The 26989-nt window shown below is 40.4% G+C and overlaps 1 protein-coding gene across 3 annotated transcripts in view; it reads right to left on the reverse strand.

Annotated features, from left to right (window-relative positions):
- Positions 1-26989, reverse strand: part of PAK5 (p21 (RAC1) activated kinase 5) — a 276764-nt gene that overhangs the window by 205410 nt on the left and 44365 nt on the right. Inside the window, exon 1 of one of the 3 annotated variants that reach the window (XM_081034209.1) lies at positions 23183-23228. The exons of 1 other annotated variant lie outside the window; for it this stretch is intronic. The gene's annotated coding sequence lies outside the window, so the exon portion shown is untranslated. Of the gene's footprint in view, positions 1-16798; positions 16922-23182; positions 23229-26989 lie in introns of those variants that run through there. One more of the 3 variants, XM_081034208.1, reaches the window with a different exon arrangement.

The following is a 26989-nucleotide window of genomic DNA, read 5'->3' on the forward strand; positions in this document are numbered from 1 at the left end:
GTTCTCCTTACAGCAGAAGCATATGAAGTATCACTTGTGTCATTCAAAAATTAGACAGAGATTCCCGCCCCCCCCCAATTTTGGAGAATAGTTCAGGCTGATTTGAACTGACAGAAATGATACATGTGGAAGTTATCTTTAGTTTTGACTCTTCCTGACTCTTCCTGATGTCACTGATTCCTAAGAATCCTTCCTCTTGAAGTTCAATTTTTACACACACACACACACACACACACACACACACACACACACACACACGGGTCTGACAATTAAGTTTGTGAACTTGTTGCATCGATGTTGCTAACCTTTTTTGACATCAGAGGGATTATTCATTATGAATTTGTACCCACTGGACAAACAGTTAACCAAATTTCCTATTTGGAAGTGCTGAAAAGGCTGCATGAAAAAATTAGACGACTTCAACTTTTCGCCAAAAATTCATGGTTCTTGCATCACGACAATGGACCAGCTTACTGTGAGGGAGTTTTTAGCCAGTAAACAAATAACTGTATTGGAATACCCTCCCTACTCACCTGATCTGGCCCCCAATGACTTCTTTCTTTACCTGAAGATAAAGGAAATATTGAAAGGAAGATAGTTTGATGACATTCAGGATATCAAGGGTAATATGATGACAGCTCTGATGGCCGTTCCAGAAAAAGAGTTCCAAAATTGCTTTGAAGTGTGGACTAGGCACTGGCGTGGGTGCATAGCTTCCCAAGGGGAGTACTTCGAAGGTGACCGTAGTGATATTTAGCAATGAGGTTTGTAGCGCTTTTTCTAGGATTAGTTTGCGAACCTAATTCTCAGATCTTGTAAAGCAATGAAAATAATTTACAACTACCTACACAAACACACACACACACACACACACACACACAATGGCTGTGAATCTCACAAGCATAATGAGTGAAAGAAACCAACACAAGACAGTACATACTATGTAGTTCCATTTAAAGTTCAAAACAAGGAAAAATTAATCTATGGTGCTAGAAATTAAAAATTATACAATTAGTTATACTTGGAGAAGGTATTTATGGAAAAGGGGCTGATGGGAGACTTATTGGGGGCTAATTACATTCTGTTTCTTGATCTGGATGCCAGATGCATTCATTTTGTGAAAATATATCAAGCCGTATACTTAGGGTATGTACACTTTTCTATATGTTTATGTCAATAAAATGCTTTTGTGTTTTTTTCTTTTTCTTTAGGCATTTAGTTCATGGCTCTATAGCAAACTGAATGCATTACCTGCACAGTTTAACAGCTAGCCACTGGTCATATGTGGTTATTTACATCTAAATTTGCATCAATTAAAATTATATAAAATTAAAATTCAGTTTCTCATGATCATAAAACTATTTAAACATGTGTGGTAATTTCCATATTAGAGCAGATATAGAACATTTTTACCATCACAGAAATTTCTATTGCACAGCAGGACATCAGATAGTCTGAAATTTCCTCATTAATAGCTTGAATATAACTTAATTAAAAGACTCAAATTTAAACATTTTGTGTGTTTTTTATTAATCATATTTCTGATGCTTTTGTCTTTTTTGTTTCCTTCTGTTCTAGCTTTGCAGCTATCAATACACTCATCTTACTTTATTCCTGGATTCTACAAGAATCTCAAAATCAATGTCTTATGTTTTTGTTTTTTTAAGAGAGAAAGATGAGAGAGAGAAGAGAGAAAAGAGAAGAGACTGATGGCTTTTCCTTCCTACAATAAGACATGGCTGTGTGAGAACCATGGCAACCATTTGAATCAACACACTGAGGATGGTAAAACTGAATCCCTGAAGGCAGGGTTAAACAATTGTAAAGTCTTAGAAACCCCTCTGGGTCTCTTCTGCTTTGGAAGTGATAAATATCATTTTTGTTGTGTCATTCAAATTATTCATTCTGATGTTAGATGAAGGTAGCCTTTGGTATTATATGAAGAAAAAATGTAAATGTCAGGATTGCAAAGCAAAACGATGAACCTATTTAAGTGAATAATTTTCAATATTGCATCAAATAATCAACAAGGTTGTCTTAGTCCCGTCATGCTACTATAGTAAAATACCACAGACTTGGTATCTTACAAACAACAGAAACTTACTGCTCACAGTTCTGGAGACTGGGAAGTCCATGATCAAGGTACCACAGCATGGTCACATTTTGGTGAGGGCCTTCTTCCTGGTTCATAAGCCACTGCCTTCTCACTGTTTCCTCATATGGTGGAAGGAGCAAGGAATCTCTCTGTAGTTTCTTTTCTAAAGGCACTAATCCCATTCATGACAGCTCCACCTTCATGATTTAAGCACCTCCCAAAGACCCCACCTACTAATACCGTCACCTTTGGGGGTTAGGATTTCGATATCTGAAGTTTGGGCGGGGGGGGGGGGGGGGGCGGACACAGCATTCAGACCATAGCAAAAATTATCCTGGTCACTCTATTTATTAAATTGGGTCCCCTAAGATATGCTCACCTATCTGATCAAATGTCATCTCCTCAATAACAAAATTTATTTATTCTCACCCTACTCACCTATATCCTTTCCATTGCCTTACTTTATTTACCTTAGCACACCTATGTCTTTGAAATTATATTATTTGGCTATTTCTTTCTCTTCTAGAACATAAGCCTTATATAAAAATAAAAATAAGAGTTGACAGATGTTTTCTGTCTTGTTTGATGTGGCCTCTCTAGTGTCTAAAATTGGGCCTGGCAGAGTGCAGACAATCAATAAACCCTTTTGCTTTGCTCTGAGTACCTGTTGGCCAGTTTTAAATTTCTCTGCTGTCCGGTCCTTCAGTCCCACCCTTGCTTCCCTCTATTTCTTTCTGCCAGACATGGATACCAGGTAGGTCTTGCGGGGATGGGGGTTTACCCTATCCTATTTGTACTTGGGATTCAAGGGGGTGCCTTGTCACCTAGTTTTGTTCTAATAGTTGTCCATGTGTTTTCAGTCTTGCTATCTAATTGCCCTGTTTTTAAAAGCAAGAAGATTTTAAAAGAAAATAAACCAAGCCTCCCAAACTGCTTACACCTTCCCAGAATTCCCTTATACTATAATTTTTAAACATTTCCAAAATAACCCAATGACAAGCACCCCTTTTATCACAGCAAGAAAGCAGAGTTATTATTTATTAGGTCTGAACTTCTGATTCATCAGAAGCACAGCATAGCAAATCTAGCGCAATTAACATTCGTTAGATGAATGAAAATACAGGCATGCAGGGCCTGATGACCCACAGCATAAATGAACTGACATTGAAGCAGGACACATTCCCAAGTGTGTCGTGATAAAACGTTCCTCTCTCATAATCAGTGGAATGAATATTATCTGCAAAGTCTGTCCGTGGAATAAAACAGGCCATCAAAACACAAGGCAGAGGTTCTAAGAGTTCCTCACCGTCCCTGCCAGGCTACGTAAGTCCACAGGTATCCCTGAGACGTGCTCTACCCTTTAGCCATCAGCAGTAAAAATACTTCTTTGCTACAAGGAGACGACTTTGACATAATTTATCATATTTGGCTATAACTTCCTCCCTTTTTTCGACTTTCAATGACTTCCCCTCAAAATCAAATCTGACGATTGCAAACCAAAGCAATTTAAAAGGACAAATGGTCTCTAAGCTTTCCGGGTCTCCCAGCCTGGTTAGACAGACTTAATCTACCTTTAGCTTAGCTGTGGGCTACAGAGAACATTAAATATGCAACATCAACTGAAATGCTTCACGAAGGTGATGGAATGGAATGGCTTCACCTTGTCTCTAAATGTTTGGCTGCTTTTCCTTTTCTTTTCATGTTTGAAACTATCAACCAGCCATTCCTCATGATATATGACCTCTGATATTGAGATGAAATATTTCTAGAGGAAGAACCTCTTTAAGTACTAAATATGGTACAAAGAAATCAGTTGTAGCTAGTGGAGGAATATAGAACTAGGAGATTGAGGAATGACATGATCCTGCAAACACGTATGAATCATTCTATTGAGGAGTTTTACTCTAAATGGCAGTAGAAAGATGGGGTGGTAGCTGGAGGATCCGAAAGTCGAGAGAATTTCTTTTTAGATTAAAAAAAGTAAGAGCAGGGCCGGCCCGGTGGCTCAGGAGTTTAGAGCTCCATGCTCCTAACTCCGAAGGCTGCTGGTTCGATTCCCACATGGGCCAGTGGGCTCTCAACCACAAGGTTGTCAGTTCAATTCCTCCAGTCCTGCAAGGAATGGTGGGCAGCGCCCCTTGCAACTAAGATTGAACACAGCACCTTGAGCTGAGCTGCCACTGAGCTCCTGGATGGCTCAGTTGGTTGGAGCGCATCCTGTCAATCACAAAGTTGCCAGTTAGACTCCTGCAAGGGATGGTGGCTGCGCCCCCTGCAACTAGAAACGGCAACTGGACCTGGAGCTGAGCTGCGCCCTCCACAACTAAGACTGAAAAGACAACAACTTGAAGCTGAACAGCACCCTCCACAATTAAGACTGAAAGGACAACAACTTGACTTGGAAAAAAGGCCTGGAAGTACACACTGTTCCCCAATAAAGTCCTGTTCCCCTTCCCCAGTAAAATCTTAAAAAAAAAAAAAGTAAGAGCATATAGTGCCATACAGAAAGATAAAAATGATGATCCAGGATAGATGGAAGAATTGCTAGAGCAGATAAGAAAGGATGGCAGTCTACTTTGTAAGAAGTAGGACTGACTCTGTGACCCTGGTAGGAGCGCCGTACCATCCTGAGAAAAAGAAACAAAGGCAGAGAACAAGGAAACAGATGCAAGGTCAGCAGTGAGAAAGTGGGGAGAATGGGATTCTATTCTGGTGGCTTTTTTCCTCCTGAAACAGGAAGCAAGATTATCAGCTATAAGTTGGAATGAGAGAGAAGAGGGAGAAAGGCATGAAATGATTACGTAAGAGAACAAGAGACTAAATAGTCTCAGGAAATATCATTAGACTACCCAGCAGCTCTAGGACTCATAAGTGGTTTGTGGTCATGGATGTGAAGGGAAATCAGCCAGCACAATGGTATGTTTTTTTCCAGCTGTGTTTAACTAGACACGTTCAGTCAAGAAGCGAGAGAAGAGTTCAATGTAATCAGGGTTAGACTTTTGCCAAGCGAATAGAAAGAAAGAAGAAAGGGTCCATATGTGCAAAGTATAAGCAAGAGAGTAATTATAATCATGGAGACTAGAATCTGAGCTGGAACAGGGAGAAAAATGAGGACATGAAAGAAATAAAGGACAGTGAAAAGGTGGTAGGATTAATGGATTTTAGGCCACAGTGGGGCTGAAGAATTGTTGAAGTTGAGGTCCTACAGGGAACAAGGGCCCTCAAGAAGTTATCTTCATTGCCAGACAGGGTTCTGATTTTAGTATAAATGGAGAAGCAAGTTGTTGAGGATAGATAAGTAGCAGAGATCATCTCCTATTATTTAAGGCTGCCATGGGAACAGACAACTCAGACTAGAGCTATCTTAAGGGAAAGACAAAACTGTGTAGTAAAAATGAAATTAGAAAAGGATTAGAAAAGGATAGAGGAAAGCTTGTAGGTATAAACATATACCGAGGAACATCCTTTTTTCTCTATGAGACTGTAGATATAAGACAGCAAGATATCAACAAGATGGAAAAACATTCTTGAAACAAGATTCCTTGTGGCAAGCAAAGCAGTGACCCACACCCTAGAGCCTTCCAGTCATCTTTAAGATTCATAAAACTCAAAACGGTTATTGTTGGGCTCCCTAGAATTTTTCTAGTCAAACCCATTTTACAGATGAGTAACAAAACCCAAAGAGGCAGGAAGATTTGCCTAAAAGCCACACAGCTGTAATACAGACATCTTGACTTACTTTTTCAAAGGTGAAATCGACATTTTATAGGTCAAAATGGTTGAATATTGCCAGCTTCATGTTGTTCAATGGTTGAATATCGCCAGTTTCATGTCCAGGGTTCCTTACACTATAGTAGAGTGTCAAGAATAAACAGATATCAATGATGTTACAAAATAAACTATTACTCGCTTATTCCTAATGCTCCAAATTTAATCAAGAAAATGTTTACAGGAAGCTATGTGCTGTTAATAGTAAAGACTCTCCTAAAACTGAAGTTAAATTTAACTTCTAGTGAGGAAATGATTTTTAAAAATCCAAAGATAATGGATAAAAACATCCATCTGGAGCTGTGACTAAAAGATTACTTGTGACCCTCCAAACTAAATTAAGGTGACCTGAAGAGGTATAATTGGATTATGATTATAAATATAATGCTTATGGCTAAAGAACTGTTCTGGGTGTTAGGAAGACAAAAATGGTCAGCAAGATGTCTACAAAAGGAAAAAAGAAATTGTCAAATCCAAGAAAGAAGGCCCCAGGATGAAAAAGACCTAAAGGACTTTAACACCACCAAACCAGTATTACAAGAAATGTTAAAGAAACTACTTTAAGAAGAAGAAGAAAAAATAAAATAAAAAAAAAATGAATAAGAAAATATCACTGTGGGGACAGAGTCCCAGAGAGCAGTTTGAAGGCTCTCGGCCTCACATGTAAAGGTGCTGGCTCGGGTAGATGGCCGTCAGCTGTGGCTAATTGACCATCATCTGTAACCAGTTAGCCAATTAGCCACTGATATAACTGCCGTGGCTGCACTGGTTTGATTGGCAGGCAGAGAAGTGGACAGCAGGTTGCAGGTAATGTGGAACCAGCCTCCAGTGAGATTATAGTGGTATGACTCCCCTACCTATGGCTCCGTGGGTGTTCCTTTTTGGCCTCACCATGTCCTGCATTCTTATGTGGGGAGCTGGACCAGAGGCCCCACAGGCTGCCTCGCATGACAAATGGCGCAGCCAGCAGGGTCTCCCGCACCACAAATGGCAGAGCGAGCAGGGTGTGGTACCAACTAAAGCTCTCTGAAGGATGGTAGAGCAGTTTGTGTGTGTGAAAAGTCAGTCTCGGGAAGCCCATGAGGAGCAGCGCCAGAGACGGGGAGCGCAGTCTGCCTGGAAGAGACGTGACCCCTCGGTGAATTGGTGGTCCTCTGGAGCCTCCAGATGGCATGTCACCGTCTTGGCCATAGCAGGCATTACCAGCTTTTTGGTGAGCTCCTGCCTTAGGCTCCGAGGGTTGCAGACATCTTACACTGAGGCCTCCACCCAATCTGACGCCTGGTGAGGTAAGCAAGATTCTGGCCAGGTAGGCACGGAGTCTGACTCTGGGCAGGAGGACGTGTGGCCCCCACACAGTGTGTGGTGTCCGGCGGCCACTGTTCTCAGAGTTGGACCCTCAAGGAGGGGTGGGAGGACATGGATGGCTCTCCAGCCAGCGTGGAGAGGGCCCTGCAGGCTCTGGCTGAGCGGTTGCAGGAGGAGGTGAAGGCTACAGCTGGCCGCATGGGCTGGATGCTCCTCACGACCTTGAGTCTCAACACGGAAAATGCACCTAATGAAATAGCCCAGGTGCTGGACCAGGTATCCCGGTGGGAGGCGCTGGAAGCCCGGGTCCGCCTGTTAGAGGAGGGGCCCCACAGTGCAGACTTTGAGGCAGAGGCAGAGGAAGTGAGTGGAGACAATGTAGCTCCCAACCCCCAAGCCTGGCCAATCTTGAAGCAAAGGGTAAAACATGAGCAACCTTTGGGCCCCGGGAGTGTTGCTGCCGGCAACCCAGCTGTGACTGAGTTCACAACCTACACCCCTTACACTCCCACTGAGTTGCAGGAGCTGGGGGGGCAGTGCCGACAGCGCCCTGGAGAGACAGTCTCGGCTTGGCTACTACGTTTATGGGATGAGGGGGCAGACAGCATTCTCTGCTCCCCAGGCGAGATGGAAAAGTTAGCGCTTGTGACAGTGCATCCATCCCTGCAACAAAGGTTACAGAACTGCCATAGGTTGGCCCAAGACCAAGGCAACCACACTCTAATGGAGTGGCTCAGTGCTGCGGTACGCACAGTATGGGGACAGGCTGACAAGCTGCCAGACACTGTGAGTAAATGGCAGTCATATACGGAACTTACTCAAATCATCTGTGAAACGTGTATGAGACATGCTATTTTCAACCCTAATATGTGGGGGCTGAATGACGAGCTTTTTATAGCCAGCATGAGAGATCTGGTTTTGGATACTGCACCTACGAGTACTTTTGCATCCTTGGTTGCCATTCTTACGCCCTATGTGGGGCAGCAGATCCATGAAGTTACAATTGCCATGGCCACCCTAGGGGATGGTGAAAGCCGGAGGCAAAGGAAGTTAAGACAGGAGATCCAAGCAGTTGAGACCTAGAAGCCCAAATCAAAAGTAAAGGGGCGAGGTCGCTGGCCTCATAGAGTAACACGTGCAGAGATGTGGTGTGATCTCGTGGCAACAGGGGTTAATCGAGAAAAAATAGATTGACAACCCAATGCACTCTTGTTGGAACTTTGGAAACAGTTGTGTCCGGAACAGCAATTCCGGGAGAAGCCTAAAGGAGAAGTCTGGGAAAGCACGATCCGTGTCCCTCCAGGACTTCATGCGGCTGCTTGAGGCTGACTCCTTTCAGCTTGATTAGGGGTGGGGCCAAGGTACCAGTGAGAGGGCACGAGAAGGGACCAGAGGCCCCACGTGGAACTGTCCATATATTGGTCCCCTTCTAATGTGCAGAGGGTTTTGGCCTTAGTTGACACTGGCACAGACTGCAGTGTTATTTATGGGAACTGTTCCCCGGACCAACAATCTGCCTTGATGGCTACGGAGGAAAGACTGACTGTAAAAGCTGTTTCCTTACCACTGGGTATAGGAAGGCTTCCCCCTCATACCTACAAGGTGTATGTCTCCCCCGTTCTAGAGTATATTCTAGGGGTGGACGTGCTACATGGCCTCAGCTTACAGATGTCGGTAGGAGAGTTTTGTCTCTGGATCCACGTGGTGAAAGCAGTGACACGCGGGCATGTTCACCAAGTGTTGCCGCAGCCCCGAGCCGTGGTTACAGTGTGACAGTACCACCTGCCAGGAGGGCAGGAGGAGACTGGTGGTACCCTAAGAAGTCCAGGAAGTCTGGCTGTGCCCAGGATACTGCATTCACCTCTGGGCTCCTTGCACAGGGACCCTCGCGGAAGACGCTTGTCGCGTAGATTCTGAGGTGAGACCCTGTAGGGGTGGAGTGAGGGGACAGAGTCCCAGAGAGCAGTTTCCAGGCTCTCGGCCTCACGTGGAAAGGTGCTGGCTTGGGTAGTAGATGGCCATCAGCTGTGGCTACTTGAGCATCTGCTGTAACCAGTTAGCCAATTAGCCACTGATATAACTGCAGCGGCAGCGCTGCTTGGTCAGTTGGTTGTCAGGCAGAGAAGCGGACAGCAGGTTGCAGGTCGTGTGGATCCAGCCGCCAGCGAGACTATAGTGGTATGAGTCCCCTACCTATGGCTCCGTGGGTGTTCCTTTTTGGCCTCACCATATCCTGCGTTCTTATGTGGGGAGCGGGAACAGAGACCTCGCAGGCCGCCCCACATGACAAATGGCGCAGTAAGCAGGGTCTCCCACACAACAATCACAAAGAAAAACCATTACTACTGACAAAGGCAAAAACATAATAAAAACAGTACATCAACCAACACTAAAGCTATTACAAAGGTTAAAAGGCAAAAAAAAGTAGGAAGATTATGTATAATTACAACAGTAAATTAAGAGATACGCACAAACATACACAAAAGAAGTTAGAAATACATACACAAAAAAGTGAAAAACAATGACAAAAGCATAAACGTGGAGAGAGTAAAAATCGGCGTGATTTTAGAATGTGTTCAAGCTTAAGTGACCATTTACTTAAGATAGACTGCTATAAACATAGCCTGGTATACATGAAGCATACGGTACCCACAAACTAAAAATCTAGAAGAGATATACAAGAAATAAAGAGAAAGGAATCCAAATACAACAAAGTCATCAACATAAAAGAGAAGAGAGCAAGAGAAGAACTACAAAAACAATCAGAAAACAATTAATAAAATGGCAATAACTATATACCTATCAACAATTACTTTAAATGTAAATGTATTAAATGCTCCAATCGAAAGACGAATGGATAAAGAAGAGGTGGTACATATACACAATCGAATATTACTTGGACATTAAAAAAAAAAAAAGAAAGAAATCTTACCATTTGCAACAACATGGGTGGACCCAAAGGGTATTACGCTAAGTGAAATAAGTCAGACCGAAAAAGACAAATACCATATTATTTCACTTACATGTGAAAACAAAATAAATAAACAAAACAGAAACAAACTCATAGAGAACAAACTGATGGTTGCCAGATGGGAGAGGTGATTGAGGGGCTGGGTGAAAAAGATGAAGGGATGAGGAAGTATCAATTGACAGTTACAAAATAATCACAAAGATGTAAAATACAGCTATGGTCAATAATATTGTAATAACTATATAAGGTGTTAGGTGGGTGCAAGACTTATTGTGGGGGATCACTTTGTAAGTTATACAAATGTCTAACCACTATGCTGTACACCTGAAAGTAATATTGAACGTCAACTGCAATTAAAACAAAAATGTTTTAAATCCAAGAAAGAGGGTTTTACAGGAGTCTCCCGCCCATCCCTGTGGAGTAATATGCCCCTTCATGGAAGGATGCCATTGGTCTACAGCGCTCAGTGACACCAGTGAAGAAGCTCATGTCGCTTACTCTTAAAGCCCTAATACCCTTGTGACAATAACCTGGATTCTCACTAGGATATGACCACAAAGAAGGCTGCCACTGTCAGATCCCACATACTTGGAATTCCTGGTGGTTATGTTTGTCATTGAATATTAATAAATCAGCACTATTCCTCTTCATACATTAGTTTCTGTACTTGGTGAATGTGGTTCATGTGCATTGGTGCTTGAGAAAAAATGAAGCAGATGCTGTTAGTGCGCACGCATGTCCCACTCGGGATACCAGCACAGACTTGCCTCCCATGCCAAGGTATTCTTGCTCCTCTTAGCCTGAGGGTCAAGGGGAGGTACTCAGCCTGTGTGCTGGACACATCAGAAAGTTAACACCTCAAGAGTGACCCTCAACCAAGCAAGCATTGGTAGATAAATATCCCAACTTTTTCAATGCTCAGTGGGAAAACTGAGGCACAACCTATGCCATATCCCCAGGTGTCTACAGGGAAATCTCAAACTAAGATAGGTAAGTCAGCATGCTGAGAAATCAGGTTCTTCTCCCTTTAAAATTCAACAAGGGCTATGGTGACTTCAACAACATACAGAAGGCCACCCTAGAAGATCTGTATGGAAGATGAGCTGAATTTGCCCAAAGAAATACAACAGACCCCTAAGTGTATGCAAGTGTACCATAATCCACCTGAATGATACTAGAAAGAGATTTGTCCTTACACTGTTTCTCTTTAAGCTCTTTAAACATGATAAGCATTAGACGTACATGTGAGTCTGATAAATTATATCTTACTGTCTTCTCTCATTTAAAAATGTCTGGAGATCACTCTTCTCATAACTTGTTCCGTAAGTGAAAAAAAAAAAGCCTGGAGATTAACACTGACTTGATATGGTTGGGGAGCATATGAAAAGGAACAGAGAAAGAGAGAAAAGCATGTGGCAAGCAAGGGCAGAGAGTGGTACAAAGACAAGTTAGTAGATACCGGAAGTGACAACAGAGATGTTATGTTAGTACAGTATCCCCTCCCTTATCCATGGGGGATACGTTCTAAGACCCCCAGCAAATGCCTAAAACTGAGGATAGTACTATCCCTATATACATTATGTTTTTTCCTAAACATACATATCTTTTCACTTAAAATAAGCACTTTATGACTTCTCCTTAGCATATCTAAATTGCCACCATCACCACTCTTGCACTCTGAGACCATTATTAAGTAAAACAGAGTTACTTGAACACAGGCACTGCAACAACATGATAGGCAATCTGATAACTGGGATGGCTAGTAAGTGACTAACGGACAGGTAGTGTCTACAGAGTGGAGACACTGGACACAGGGACGATTCACGTCCCAGGCGGTACAGAGCAGGATGATGAGAGATTTCAGTACACTACTCAGAAAGGCATGTAATTTAAAGCTTATGAATCGTTTATTTCTGGAATTTTCCACTTAATATTTTCAGATTTTGGTTGACTTTGGGTAACTGAGGCTGTGGAAAGTGAAACTGTGGCTAAGGGAGGAACTACTATATTCCAATAGCCACCATGATAATGCCACATTTTCCCGAAAATAAAACCTAGAAGGGGGCATAAATCAGCTCTAATGCATCTTTTGGAGCAAAAATTAATATAAGACCCAGTATAATATAATATAATATAATATAATATAATATAATATAATACAATACAGTAATGTAATGTAATTAATATAATATAATATAAGTAATATAATATAATATAATATAATATAATATAATATAATACCAGGTCTTATAGTATAGTAAAATAAGACTGGGTCTTATATTAATTTTTGCTCCAAAAGACACATTACAGCTGATTGTCCAGCTAGGATTTATTTTCGGGGAAACACGGTAATAGAAAGCAGAGGTGGAGCCCTGACATACCAATGGCTAAATATTTTGCATACTTTATTACTTAATTCTCACAATAATCCTTTTTATCATTTTATTCTCACAATAGCACTACTAGGTAGTTATTGCTGTCCCATTTTGCAGGTGACAAAAACAAGGCTTGAGGTAAAGTCCACAGTAAATGACTGGTAAGCAGTAGTCAGTGTGCCCAGGCAGTCTGATTCCTGAGCCCATGCAACACACCGTTTTACTGCTCTTTTCTCCATATTGGACAGAACCATGGACAGGGAAGGAAAGTTATGTTTCAGAAGTCTATATTTGAGAATAGAGATGAGCATGAGGAGGAGATGGGAGATCCACAAAGCAAAGCAGGATGTGGGATCAGACCTACTTATTCTGGCAAATACTGAGCCCATTGCAGTGCAAAGTACTAGTCTGGAAGTTCCCAGGAGGCTGGAGACCAGCCCTGGAGTGGAACCCATCATTCACTGTTAACACCTCATTCAGTAAGAACACTCCCCACTAGAAGCTCTTGGGGGAAATGAGAAATGGAGACAGATCAACATTTCTCTTGTGAAACTAAAGTAAAAGCTGTGATAGGAGTTAACAGGAACATGCACATAACTTGAGTAGGGGAAATTGGATACCCTTCTCACACTCTTCTTCAATAAAAGTAAAGTGACAATGACAAATGGTAAGGAGGATGTGGAGCAACTGGACCTCTCATACATTGCTAGTAGGAGTATAAAGTGGTACAACCACTTTTTTTAAAAAAAGGCTTGGCTGTTCCTTATAAAATCAAACATCAACTTTATTGCCCAGCATTGACATTCCTCAGTATATGCCTAAAAGAAACAAAAAATATGCAACGGTTCATAGAAGCTTTATTCATAATCAAAAACCAGAAACAACTCAAAAATGTTCTTCAACATATGAATGGATAAACCAATTGTGGTATGTCCATACACTGCAATACTACTCAAAAAAAAAAAAAAAGGAAGGAAGGAAAGAAGGAACTACTGATAATATACAACAATGGACCTCAGAGTCATAATAATGATGCCAGTATATATCTTCTAAAATAGGGTAAACTAATTAATGACGACAGAAATCAGATCAATGGTTGCCTTAGGGATGGTAGTGAATGATTAGAACAGGGCATAAAGAATATCATAGGGTAATACAAATGTTCTATCTTGACTGGAGTGGAGGTTATACATATCTATACATTTGTGAAAATTCATAGAACTATAAAATTTAGATCTGTGCCTTTCACTTAATGTAAAATTATACCTAAAATTTATTTTTGAGAAAATAAAAGATATCCATCTGTAGACTCACTCATACGTTTATCAAGTTTCAAGACAGATGTGTGAAGACCTTTTTATAGTTTGTGATTCAGCTGAAGTTGTTGAGTGGTGCTGTTCCACGTACAAGGTTGCATGGATTCATTTTCCCAAAATAATTTCCCAGACTCTTCCCACAGGAATAAATGGTGTAACGACAGTTTAATCCTCTGGTTTTCCTTCAAGTACAAAGTATCATCACATTCATTTCTTTTAGATAAAATATTGGGTCTAAATAACAGTTATTACTTCCTACACTGAAGAATTCTCTTTCTATTTGACATATTTGTAAATCCCCCTCTGCCCGCCCCCATGTATATATTAGAATCCTCTTGGGAAGACCTAAAAGGTAGAGATTATTTATTAGCACTAGAATACCTCCAATCTAATGAAAATTTATTTTTCTTTAAAAATTGAACATGTAAGTAATTTATTGTGCAGAGTTAAATATTTGACACTACACAGTAAAGAAATAGTCATTGTGAGGATGTTGGGGAAAGTGGAAAGAAGGAAAAAGATTTTCTTTTAAATTGGCAGCTATCACTGATCCTTACGAATCAGCTGCATGCCATTTAGCAAATTAAATACCTTCTTTTTAAAGTATTAAATCTTAATTGACTACATTTCTAAACAGATTTGGTCACTGTCTCAATTTTGGATTATAGGAACCGGATTGGGTAGGCCTGGGAAAAAGGTGCACACGATCCTTCATGAATTTACCACTGATAGAAAGTACAGGTTGTCTAAAATAAGGTGAAAAGAGAAATTTTAGGAAAGCTTATGTGGGTCAGATCTAAATATGACAGCTTCCCCAGAGAAAGCTATCATGAGTACAAAGTTAAGAGGATGTTGTCTTTGCTCGTTCTGAAAACTGGAGGAGCCCGTAAGTTACAGCAGATACCACATGTTATATTTGCTTAAGTCAGGATGATGTAGTTATGTAGTATAAAGACTAGATCTCTTTCCAACACCAAGAATCTTACATCCAACAGCTTCCTAGACATACTTTGGTCCCCTTTCATCGGATGTCTAACAGACAACTCATACTCAACTGTCCAAACCTGGACTCCTGATCTTCTTTCCCAAACTGGGTCCATCCATAGCTGTCCTCACTGAAGTGAGGGTAATTCTCTCCTTTTTGTTTCTTGACCCTTTTTGTCTCTCACACCAACAGCTAGTCCCTCAGGGAAGATAGCGTCCTTTAACTCTATCTTCATAAAACACCCATATTCCAACTACTTCTCACTTCCTCCACTGTTACCACCTGTCCTGAGCCACCATCCTCTCTCCCCTAGATTAATGTAAAAGTCTCGGAACAGGTCTCAGTCTCTTCCCTTGTCCCTATGGAATCTGCTCTCAGCCAGCAGTCAGAATAAATTTTTTAAAAAATCGTAAATCAAGTCATGTCAAAGTTCTGCTTAAAACCCTACAGAGCATGTATCACTCAGAATAAAATCTGTCTTTTTTTCACTTTTTTCCTATTTTTTATTGTTGTAAAATACACATAACATTACCATTTTAGCCATTTTATAGTATACAATTCAATGGTATTAAGTATACAATGGCCTTCAGGACCTTACGTGATCTACTTACTCCCTCCCCATTCTCTCTCTGATAGCATCTCCTATTTGTCCTCCTTGCTCCAGCCACAGTTGTTTCTTGACAATGAAACAACTTAGAATGTTGTTTCCTTAGAATGGTTCCTTAGAATGTCAAGATGTCAGATGCACTTGTGTCTTTGCACTGTCTATTCCTTCTTCCTGCAACTTTCTTCCTCCAGATATCTAAAAGTTCCCTCCCTTACCTCCTACTCTCTCAAACTTCATTTTCTCAGCGATACCCACCCTGAACATCCTACTTAATACTACAACCTTCCCTTCCTCCACCATACTCCAACCCAGCCCACCCAATGCCTCTTACCCTGTTCTCATTATATAGCATTTACCACCTTCCAACATAACAGAGTTCACTGAATTTCCAACACGATTAATTGTGAGCCATACAATTATCCTGGTAATACATGCCATTGATTATAAATATACGAGTATCTTGATTTCGGAAATGTGAAAATATATGTAACTTAGAGTCAATGACACATGGATGGCAGGCAGTATTTTGAGAGGCTTTCTTTACCTCTTACACAAAACTTACAACATCATGACAAGAGAGGAGCCAGTGGGGACTCCATCTTCTGATTCCTATTCTCATTCATTCATTAAACAAGTCTTTCCTGGAAACTTATTTTGCATCAGACATTGTGAATACAGTAATAAAGAAATATCATCTGCTTTCAAGAGGAATTGAGTCCAGCAGGAAGCCTGACTATAAATTAGACATTGAATTACAGTGTGCTAACTTCTATGATAACTATACTGTCATCAAACACTTCAAAGGCCCCCAGTCACTGTCATCAAACACTTCAAAAGCTAAAGACAGTAGGCATAGTTGTCTACTTTTTTTTTTTGCCAAACTATGCAAGTGGGACAAATCATAGTACTGTCATAAGAGGCACCAAGTAATGTATCCAACTAAAGTATCATTATGCATATGTATATATTTATAGTTTTTCCAAGTCCACATAGCTGCTCGTCCCCAATTTTTCATTCAGAAGTATGAACTTGGCACCGACCAGATCCTTCTTCTATTTCTGTTTCTAAGCATTGTGTGATGTTCTGAGCCTCTGTTTCATCAATTCTAAGCAAGGGACCAGGAACTCTGAAACCCTCTCTATCTCAACATCTTAAATTCTATTATTGCCTAAGTGTAACTCTCAAGAAAGTTATCCTTATTCTCAGGGAAAAAGTCCATTTTGTTTTTTCCTACTAGTATATGTTATAGAACATTGTGTTATTAATAAAATAATGTCTAATGATATTTATTTCACAGGTTAAAAAGTTATACACACACACACGAGGTCTGAAAATGACATTTATGAACTCATCCTAGAAAAAGTGCTACATACCTCACTGCTGAATATCACTATAGTCATCTTTGAAGTACTCCCCTTGCAAAGCTATGCACCAATGCCAGTACCTAGTCCACCCTTCAAAGCAATTTTGGAACTCTCTGGAATGGCCATCAGAGCTGTTGTCATATTACCCTTGATGTCCTGAATGTCATCAAAATGTCTTCTTTCAATATTTCTTTTATCTTCAGGTAAAGAAAGAAGTCATTGGGGACCAGATCAGGTGAGTAGGGAGAGAGTTCCAATACAGTTATTTGTTGACTGGCTAAAAACTCCCTCATAGACAGTGCCGTGTGAGCTGGTGCATTGTCATGATGCAAGAGCCATGAATTGTTGGCGAAAAGTTCTGGTCGTCTAACTTTTTCACACAGCCTTTCTCATGCCAAGATTTTCAGTTAAGATTTTCTTAACTGTTTCTCTATTGACGTTTACTTGGTCTGCTATGCTTCTCAAAGTCAGCAGACAATTCTGATGCACAATTTGTCGAATTTTTGCAATGTTTTGTCAGTTCTGCTCATTACTGGCCGCCCTGACCTCTCTTCATTATTGATGCGTTTTCTCCACTCAGAAAAAATGTTTAATCCATTTGTACACTGCTATTTTCTTCATGGCATTCTCCTTATAAACTTGGACTAACATGTCCCTGATTTCACGTCCACTCTTGCCAAGTTTAACAAGAAATTTAATGTTGGTTCGTTGCTCTAATTCAAGTTCAGACATTCTGGCGACGGCACACAAAAACACGCAACAACAATAATGAATGCCACTCAGCAAGACACCTCCACACGTCGACATGAATAGCTGTGACATACTGATATACCAAGGATATGAAACCTTACCGAGCTGTTTGTACAGTGCTGCCAATGTAAGCGCACGGTGGCAAGTTTGCGAACTTAATTGTTAGACTTCGTATGTATACAATATATGTGTCTATAAATGTGTATATATATGCACATATGTATATATTTGCATACATATACATATTTCCATATGTATGATACTCTAAATCAAATCTAAATTTATTAACTCTAGGACTCAATTTTTAATTTATAATGCAATGTTATAACTATAAGAAAAGAGAGTTGGAAACCTTCTCTTGGTCGAGTCTCCTTTAACATCATGCTCTCAAAGATCCTGAAGGCCAAAACAGCTTTCATCTCCTTGTTTAACAGATTTAATTACGCTAAGAATCTTTCATCTGTAAAAGTCTTCTAACTATTCCAATTGCTCTTCAATGCATGACTCAAAAGATTGATAATGTAGGACTTTGGCAAGAAATGGCATACATCAATCAACTACAATTCTACAACAAAATAACCAACCATAGGAATCTCAAATTAGACCAAAAATATAGATAATACAGATTTTTACTGGTTTAAACTTGAATTAAAAGGACTATTCCTGATGTTTCTCTTCTATTTTATAATTGGATACAGAAGCTGGTTTAATTTTTTGCTTTGGGGCTGCCACTCCTAAGATTCAGGATTGAGGATGGGACAGTGGCTTCAAAGATGAGAGGGGGTGGAAAATGGATTCAGTTTGGGTGTATTTTTAAGATATCACCCAGATGGAGACATCTGGCACCAGTTGGAAACACAGCTTTGATGCCAAAGGGAGAGAATGGAGTTGGAGACACAGATTTAGTAATAAGCATTGTAGAGATCACTGAGAGAGCCATGGGCTGGATGTGATTATAAAGGGAAAGCATAACTCCTGGAGAAAAGCAGAGAAAAATCTCCTTAAAAAGAGTGATGAAACAAGGAAATGGGTTGGGAGAGATTGTTGAGAAGGGAGGGATGGAGAATCTTCAGAGATCAGGTAGACTGAGGATTAAAATTATTTTTTTTTTGGATTTTTAGGGTTTTTTTTCCCACTTTTGGTAAGGACTTTGCCACTGGTGGAGTTCTAGGAGAAGGAAGAATGAGAAAAAGCTTTGTCCCTGAAGAGAGCATGAGAGAATACACAAGCATTTCAAGATGTTTAAAGGAAAACATCTTGAGGGCAGTTGTTTGAGGAAAAAGGCAAATGATGGGGAGACCTGATAGTATTTGTGTCTTGAGGACAAGAAGGCAAAAAAGAAATACTTTGAATATACCAGTAAAATGTAGTGCTCAGTCCTAGATCAGGTGGGAGTAGATGAGATCAAAGGCTCACAGTTAGTAGTAATTTTGGTGTTATAAATATATGAGCTTCAGGATTGGAGTGCAGGAAGCAGAGACATAAGTCACAGATGGACTGCATGCTCTGTGAAGTGGAAAGCAGGACCAGATGCAAAAAGCAAGGGATAAAACTCTACGACGTAGTCACCCCATTGCTTGGAATTTCACAGTACTCCTTACCTAAACTTTCTTAGTCTTTACAGTTTAATAAAGAAATTGATGGTCAAATGCACATTAAATTGAATGAAATGCAGATTAGTTTCCAATGAAGAGTAGTTTCTTTATTTTAATATAGTACTCCCTGTCAAATAATTTCAGTAAGTCTTCGTAGTATATTAGATTTGCTGTATCTTTCATTGTATCTTCTGGCTTTCAAAACATATATATCAAGTTATAGCTTTAACTAAATATAATCCCTAGGTATTTTTTCAGTCTGTAGCCTATGATCATTATGAGAATTCCTGGCATTAATAAGTTATTTGAGGAACGATTTAAAAAATTCACCAATAATAATTAAACAAATTGAATCCATTTTTCTCCTCAAGGCTGGCAAATTAACATATAACTAGATTTGTATTGTTTAAATTATCACTGTGCCTTAGTACACTAATATATGATTTGTATGATTATAACAAAATGCAAACAGAAACAAAGTTTGATGACAAGTGACAGTGAGCAAACAATTTTAATGTTATAGCTTCAAAATGGTTGTGATAAAATGTGTTAGCTCAACTGAAAGAATCACAGCATCTGTTTTGTTAACTTTTCAAGTTTACCAAATTTTTTTTCAGTCTCTCCACATCCCTCTGAGTGTATCTTCTTGGCAAATTATCAAGTCTCCAAGTAGAGATAAATATACTCTCCAGATATAGAAATGTTGAAAATGTTTCACTGTGCAGAAAATTGCTCCAAGACTGGGATAACATAAGAGTAACATTCGAAGAGAAAAAAATTAAAAAGTCCTAGGAGCAGGAGAGAAAAGAGAGTCAGTAAAAATCTTCTGCCAATAACTTTGAAAAAGTTGGCAATCAATAAAACTTTGATTAATCTGATTAATCTCTGTCACTTACAATAGTATATTCCGTATGTCAAAACAAACACTTAAATAACTGTTAAAGTAGTATGTCTGGGGATGGCGGTGTTAAATTCCCAAAGGGCAACTATTTGGGCAGCTTCAATGTCAGGACAGTTGTCCTAGAATGGAATGTCCCACGCATCCCTGACCCATCCAACCTGCCTGTCAGTCAGACCAACCAATGAGAAGCACTGGTCCATAGGACTTCACTCTTCCCATCTGTCCATCCTCCATTCTTAGTCCATAGGCCTTTGTCCTGATGGCTTACCATAGGCTTACCACATCATGGTTGAAAGACTGCTGACCTGCTCGGGGCACCATTGCACTATTCCAGCAGGATGAAGAAAAGAGAAAGCAAAAGACAGAAGGTTTAGAGGATATGTCCACCTAGTCTATCCCTTTTTAAAGGCTTTTCCAAAATCCCATTCAACAATTTTAGAGTGCCATACATAGATAGAAGGGATGCTAGGAAAGTGACTATTTGAGCTTTCCAATTTTTTTTTTTTAAGGAGGGTGCAGCTCACAGTGGCCCATATGGGGAGCAAACCAGCAACCTTGGTGTTATCAGCACCACGCTCTAACCAACTGAGCTAACTGGCCACCCCAGAGCTTTCCAACTTTGATGAAAGAGGCAGGCAAAGGAGAAGTCGACTGTGAGTGATTTCAGGGTACCCAGCCCACAGCATCTTCTAGCTAGGACACAGTAAGTGCTCAGTGAACATATTACATATTGTGGAATAATCCATCTCCTCACTGCGACACACACACATGTAACGTCCATTCTCACTCTAACCTCATCTCATTGTGTATCTTGCTTCCTCGGTCCAGTAGAACACTTTCCCCTGTGGAAACTGTACTCACTCTTAAGAAAATTTTTCTTAAAATTAAGTATAACACACACATAAAAAAGTGCACAAAATATAACTACAGCCTATTTAATAAATTTAACACACTCATGTAAGAAGAAACAAAACATTACCAAAATCATAGAAGCCCTCTACGTTTATATTATACCTTTATTTAATGATATGCTAAGATACTTGTATACCTATTTAATCTACATGTGTATATGGGGACTTAGTAACCTATTTTATAGGTAATGAATGATTGATACAAATGAGAAGACCTGGATTTTCAAACTACAGAATGTGTTTCAATATTCTTTTTAGACTTTGTGATCCATGAGACTGGCCATTGGAAAAGCAAAAAAGAGTATTATGTTGGGGTTCTACCACACTGTAAGGTAGCTAAAGACATACCTTAGTAATCCCACAATAATTTAAGCTGCATTACACTGTGGAAGGGGTGTATTTAAGTATTTCCGAATCAGTTATCATGCAGCTGCTAAAATGGCAAGAAAAATATTTAAATAATAATTTTTAATTCAAAAGAAAAAGAGCACTGATTGGACCATAGTGGTGGTTTGGCTTTACTAACATTGACTTTTAGTGAATTCACATGCACTACCATCAGTTTACTCTCACCATAAGCATGAAGTGACCCATTCTACAGATCTCAAAATTAAGCCATAGAGAAGAAAGTTACTTGCCTGGTTTCATAAAGGTAGCCAGTCATCTAGTCCTATGTCTCTCACCTCTTTAAATTCTCCCCCTTCCTCTCTCTACTCCAGCCCTAACAGTACCCCTATGTCCTCAGAAACAGGAAGCATGATTCCACCTCTGGTCTTTGCACTGGCTGTACCCTCTGCTGGAATGCTAATTTCCTAAGTTTCCACGTAGCTCTCTGTCTCTTACTTCTTTCAAATCTCTGATTTTTATTTCTATTCTAATATAACTTCAGTCTTCCCTAAATATTCCCTATATGCTTTCTTCAGTTCAGATTTTTGAGAGTTAGGAGAATTGAACCATGAAAGCCGTCCTTTTGGGAAGTTACTTCAATTCAGTCTCAGTTTCTTCATCTATAAAATAGAAAAACTGACACTATGTATGGGTATAAAAAGGGTGTGTGTGTGTGTGTGTGTGTGTGTGTGTGTACACATTTACAGTTGTGTGCTGGTATACTCATATGTTTAACAACTGACCCTCCAAAAACACAAAAAAGGTTGCTGATGTTGCTGAATGTAGATACATACAATAGATGTAAATCACTGGGAGAACATAGATAATAGTAAAATAACGAGGAAGTGGTGACTTTTGAGTATTTTAATTTTTAAAATGAAATTGTTTAATTGTATATTTCCATAATTTAATTTTTAATAATGACCCCAAATTAGTTGGCTTTAGCGCACTTGTGTGTGTGTGTGTGTCTGTGTGCGTGCGCATACTCATACAAACACACCATTAGATAAACCAAAGCCAGTACCCTTTACGGAAAAGGAAAGCTACACTATTGGCTTCATTTTCACTAAACAGACATAAATTAAAGGGAGCGTCGATGCCATTGAACGTGATCTTATACCAGTGATGGCTAACAGGTTTAATCATAGGGCTGTAACAACAACTTCGATGAGAATGCACAGAAACTCTGAGACATATCGAACTAAGGATTACAAAGGAATGTCAGCCAAGCAACCACAGAAAATGTGTCTCCAACAAAAAGGCAAGGATCTATCGCTGGTGAGCATTTCATCACAACAGGTACCAGGTCTCTTTACTGAAACCTCAGCTGGACAGATTTCCAAAAAGCTTGTCAGGACACATCCTGTAGTCACTACCCACCCAGACAAGCTTTAAATCCTTCCACACCACTACTCAAATCCTAAATTACTAACCCCCTTCAACTGTGTTAAAATCCCAGTGGGGAAAATATGATCCAAACGGGGGACAGAAGCACTAGTGTTAGCTTCAACACGAGAACGAAAAGAAGAAAAAGTTGCCTCTATTAAAAGGGATGCGATGCAGCACAGAGATCAACCTGGTTGTTACCCTGAGAAAACCAAAAGGCATCATTCAAAGTGTCTTGTCTTTTCATCTACACTGCTCATATCTAAGCCACTGTCACACTTTCACCTTTGTTGAAATTAGGTAGTTGGGTCAATTTATGCATGACCTTATCCATCACCGAAAGCCCCTTTTTTTTATTCTTCATGTGTTACATAACAAAGAGGTTCTAAGATCCAGCTACATTTTAGAGTTATCCCATCACCACAAGAAGAGAGAAGAGCAGATAAACCAGAGGGTAACTTACCTTGAGCCAGGCAGCAAGAGAGCACAGCTATGCACTGAATCCCAGGCCTTAGAGCTTTTCATAACCATCAAATACAAACTTAGAAAGTACAACGATACATATAGGTGAATAAAGATCCGAATCCCATCCTCAGAATTCTCCTGCTCTATTCACAAAAATGTCCCTACTAGAATGGGACCGCAGGAATGGGATACATCTGATAGAATAAGGTCACTGAAAGCCTTCAAAGCATTTCTAGCCTAGCTGTACTAGAAGCCCTCAGTATGCAATTTGGGCTGAATAAATCAATTATTTGTAGAAGTACGTGCTGGCTGTCATGAAGTCAAGTCCTTCGTTACTCAAGTAGATCGAAAATTTCTGTAAAATCTTGGTATCGTGCTGTCTTTCTTCCTGTGGAACACTATATGTGTCGAAAGTTATGCCTAATTCACAACTCTTAGACCAAGCAGGTGTTATTTTTGGTTCATCTTGCTGCCAAGGCTGCATTTCTTGTGGACAGATGGCTATCAAACTGTTCTTCCATTTGGAATACAAACCAGATGCCCTCATAATTCACACTGAAATACTAGGCTCTTAAAGATATGAGCATTTATACTCGAAGCTTAAAAGCTCACTTAACTTCCAATTCTTCTAATAGGAAGAAAAAAGCTTCCATTAAGCTATTCCATTCCATTTTTCCTAAAACATCACTTGGATGAAGTTTTTACTGTTGCCATCATTAGGAGTTAGTACTAAAGGTGACTTCAAGGGCACCACAGGCTTGACCTTCCTCTGATTAGAAAGGGTTCGCCCCATTTAGTAGATGTTGCTGGCAAGGTACCTGGTCCCATATGTGGGGGTGTGGGGAAGACTGGAAAGACCAGGATTCCTTGAGAAAAACCAAGGAACTGTCTCCCGAATTTCTTGCTGAGGCTCCAGGAGAGGCTGAAATAAAGCATCTTCTGTCCCTTAACTTCTGGAGACAGTTACAGAGTCACTACTGAGCACCACATGAGCTGGCATCCGTCAGAAATTACCCCAGAAATGATACCAATAAGACTAAATGGCTCACTTCCCCGTAATCCTAACCACATGGCTTTTCAAAAAGATGCTCATGCACATCAGAAAAGGAGGGAGTCTCTCCATATCCAAGATGCAAGCAAATTAATAAGCATCACCAGCGTGAAAAAGTTGAGGAGGGAGCTGTCAGAGAATTTAAGTTAAAGAACTTCCTTCCCCAGCATAGCTTTCTACTCCAATTCCCCAACAGCTCTCCCACACAGCTAAAAGAGCCCGCCTCATGCTGAGGCAAAGCAAACTGTGCCCCAAAAACTTTCTGGACTGGTTCTGCTATTGTGTTTGAAATTTCTGCAACCAACTGCTTTGGCTCAAGGCTCTGAGAAACAAGGTTAAGATACAAAGCATACCATGGCATTAGTAAGCCATAGCACTTTATAGAAAAGAAATAATCAAATTTGTTTGCCTGTTACAGAGCAAATGGTGCAAAAGAGGCCCCAGGAAAGATACGTTTTTTATTTTGAGGTGAAGTGTGGGAAGAGGAAGAGAGGGGAGAGAGAAACCTATTCCAGGGTATGCGGGAGTGGGAGGACAGAAGGTTTGGGGTGGGAACATTACATAAAGGGAGAATAGGCGCTAAAGTCAGCCACCCATGAAGAGTTCTATTATTTTGTAGTCTGATCTTGGATCAAATGAAAGGAAAGAGGAGAGAGTATCTCTGAAAATAAACTTCCTCTAATGCAGAGTTGGTCTCAGATCCAATCAAGGCTAAGAGAAAAGGGGAAGAAAATTAACATGTCTAAACACTTAATGAAGAATAGTGTCCCTGTGTATGGCTGGCTACCAAGAGGCAGCTTCCAATTGGAAACATACACCTAAAAACATAAAGGGAAGAGTCCTAGGCACTAACATGCTCAATTCCTTTTATGTTATAAATCAAATTTTTGGGTTTCTCCCAAACCCCCTCTGATCATCACTCCACTTTTCTTCCCTTTTATCATCAAGCTCCACAAAAGCAGAACTCACTGAGGACCTCTCATTTGCTGTCACCCACTCCCACTGCCCCTTGATATTTCCCTTACAATAGGGTTGATTTTTAATTTCCTATTCACCCAAAGCAGTAGGATCTGTCTTCATCTTTGCTGGCCTCTCTGCAGCACTAGGGAAGGGTGGTTTGCATTCGCTGTCTCCCATGACCCACCTTCTTTTGTTTTTCCTCCTCCTTCACAGAGATCAATTTTTAGGCCCATTTCATTTGTTCTCCCTTTACACAACGGTAGGACCCAATACTCAGCATCATTCTCTCAGCCTTCTCCTCTCACTGTATTGTGGTCACTCCCTGCCATTAGCCACAACTCACTTGTAGATGACTTGAAAATCTTAACTTCTCGTCCAGAGGTCACCTCTAAGCCCTAGACATGTACTCCAAATTCCCTGCTTCCTACGCAGACCCACCAGTGTGCCTTCAGGCACCTCGCAGTCCACAAGCCTGTCCACAATTGAACTCCTTATATGTCCTCACACACTTGCTCCATCTTCTCTTCCGTTTGGAATTTTGGTGAATGACCCACACCAGGCACATAAAGCAGAACTGTGGGAATCATCCTAGATTCCTGCCTTTCTGACACATATCAACAAGGCAGGTGTGTACCCCATTCAGACCCTTTGTCTTCACCACTACACACACACACACACACACACACACACACACACACACACACAAACTTCTAAATACCAAACCCTATCTCTCTCTGGCTGACGAGTCTCTCTTTGCCCACCTTTGCAGTAGGGTGGGTGTCGACCTGCCTCTCACTGAGAGCAGCAAAACATTCGGGGGCAGGCTGAGCAGGCACAAATAACCCACTAGTCCTTCCATAAAGTATCACCCTTTAAAAAATTATTTTAAAAGTATAACTGCAAACAGGACACTGGTGCCTAAACCAAACTACTCTTATAATCACTTTGCATAAACCTACGTTATATCTGGTGCCTGTAGGCTGGTGATAAAGCAAAGACTCTTTTCAAAAGACACAGAGTGGGTGAGCCACAGGCCTTATAAAAGCAGTTTTCCTAGTGATCCCTCTCTATCAAATGTGTGACACGTCCATGATTTTGCTCAAGCTGTTGGCTTCACCTGGAATGGCTCCTTCCCAGGTCTGTGGAAGGCTCTGTCTTGGAGGACTTGATCCAGGTGAAACCATCTTCATGAAGATGCTTCTGCCTGCACACCCCTCCCAGTTAGAACAGACTCCTCTCTAGAATATCCCAGCTTTCCTGTCTCAGAATCGCTATCATATCATTGCTCTTAGTTATTTATCTGACTGTCTCCCTTACTAGACCATAAGAAGCTTGAGGGGAAGGACTGGGTCTGATGACTATTTTGGATTCCCCCACCACACTGCACATATAGTGTATGTTATACTTGTTTATTAGGTGGAGATATAAATGAGTGAACAATTTATGGAAGGAAGAAAATATTTCTGACAGCTTTACATTGGCAGGCAAAATAAATGAAGACGTGTTGAGTATTTTAAGGATCCATTCCAAGTAACAAGAAAGTCACAGAATCTAAGAAAACATATCTAAGGGGGACAAGATGCTTGGCAATCATGGCAAACAAAATCCCTGCTCCTGGCTCCTGAATTGAGACGAAATCTTGTGTCAAGAAGTCACAATTGTTCTACAGCAGAGCCATGAGTCAAGTGCTTTTCAGAAGTGCTGTTGTGGGAATTATACTCCTCAGCCCATGAACAACACAAGGAGTTACTTTCACATGAAGATGTATCTAAAAATTGCCAGGGGATGGTATTT

The sequence above is a fragment of the Rhinolophus hipposideros genome (genome assembly GCF_964194185.1).
Source record: "Rhinolophus hipposideros genome assembly, chromosome: 22".
Taxonomy (NCBI): domain Eukaryota; kingdom Metazoa; phylum Chordata; class Mammalia; order Chiroptera; family Rhinolophidae; genus Rhinolophus; species Rhinolophus hipposideros.